This window comes from Sinocyclocheilus rhinocerous, unplaced genomic scaffold, assembly GCF_001515625.1.
Source record: "Sinocyclocheilus rhinocerous isolate Xijiao unplaced genomic scaffold, SAMN03320098_v1.1 scaffold1740, whole genome shotgun sequence".
In the NCBI taxonomy this organism is placed as follows: Eukaryota; Metazoa; Chordata; class Actinopteri; order Cypriniformes; family Cyprinidae; genus Sinocyclocheilus; species Sinocyclocheilus rhinocerous.
Genome location: NW_015651446.1, coordinates 1,497,581 through 1,499,321, shown reverse-complemented (window position 1 = coordinate 1,499,321; position 1,741 = coordinate 1,497,581).

The window sequence follows — 1,741 nt, the reverse complement described above, 5'->3', positions numbered from 1 at the left end:
GAAGAGAATAGCTGATGCCATCATATTTCTGGATGACAAATGAAAGTGGAATATACCTGGAGGCATTCGGGAAGCGCGTGAGGGATTTGACACAGCTACAGCGTCTGGTCCTTCAGGAACCAAATAGAAACGAGCATCTTTCCCATCTCATAATTCTCCTAAACATATAGAACTTGATCAGGAGGCTTAGGACTGACAACCTCAGGGTTAAAAGCATTTATATCACTACTTATAGATCCATAACATTTAATGGCTAATGAATAAAGATGTCAGATCAACGTAGAACAGTTGTGTGTGCATATTTACTTTTTTAAATCATGAAATGGCTCATTTTACTTTCACAGTGTGAGGCATTTCTGAGTGAAATGATATTAAACAAGAAAAAAAAACTTGAAATGCCTGTAAATGTTATTACGAGTCAATTTCAATGTTTTGAATTAGATTTCCTGGACTCTGCAGAGCAACACATGTCAGGATCCAGAAGCAGAACACACTGAAAGCATCTCTTTTCTCACCAGCTGATATGTGAAAACTAGATATTGTAAAAGGCAGGTTGAGAGATGGCACATCCCTCCACTGAGAGCTTCAGCAGATCACTGGCAAGATTCTGTTCGCTGCAGACAGCAGTTTCCGTTTAAAAACACTGCAGAGGTGGTCTTATCTTATCGGGTTCAAGTGCCGGACAGACACAAGACTCTGTCGGTGTGTGATACGCAGCGAGTGATGACAGAGATCTGCTGTTGATGGATTCTGATTAATTCTATCGTGCTGTAACTCCATGTGTATGTGTTGCTCAGCTCAGAGGATACAGTATTAAATGTGTCCCGGGGACCTTTATTACAGTCCCTTGCAGTTATATTTGTGCTCGGGTCATGTTGAAATACAGTAAATCTTGAGACAGGTGTGGTATTCTGAATAATTCTTATAATTATAATTATTATCAGTTTATTCTTCTTCTATGTATATATTTCTTGTGATATGTTGCATAATTATCACTATCCATTTTCTTATGTATTTCTCTGATTTACAAATGTTTCTCCTTTAAGGGATTATTTACCGATTAATATTTGACTTCTATAATTATTATAATTACCGTGTTAATCAAAATACATGTTACAACTATTTTGGGGTTTATCATAAGAGTTATTGCTTCAGATTAATATGTTATATTGTCATAGCTGGAGATGGATGTGTGTGATTAGGTGAACGAAAATGTGCGTGCCAGCGCGTCCATTTGTAGAGGGAGTTCTCGCGATATGCTTCATTCATGATAAAGCATCGGTGAAGAAGCATCGCTTGAACGCAATTCATTTAATATCATCCTTTACAGGTATGAAATGTACAAAAGGCACACCATCATTGTTCTAATCGCTTTATAAGAAAGACTGTTCTCTATATTAATTGTTTTTCGAGATGCATATATGTCCGTAAACGCTGTGTTTAATGTTAACAATCGATTCCGAGCACATGGTTAGCATAAATGTGCCGCGATTAGCGCGCATGCTGGTGATTCTGAAATGAAGTACAGAGTATATGTACTGTTGTATGCGTTTCATGTTATACTTTATTCATTATATGTGTTTGTTATTCTTTATTCCTTACTTCTGTTATGAGTTTATTTCATGCTTATTCACTGATAGTGTGTGTATGTAGCCATGAGTAGACTATGTAGTCGAGTGGACATGCATACCTGGCATGAATGAAATTGTGAAAAGTGGTTACCGTAACAGCATCTAATTCA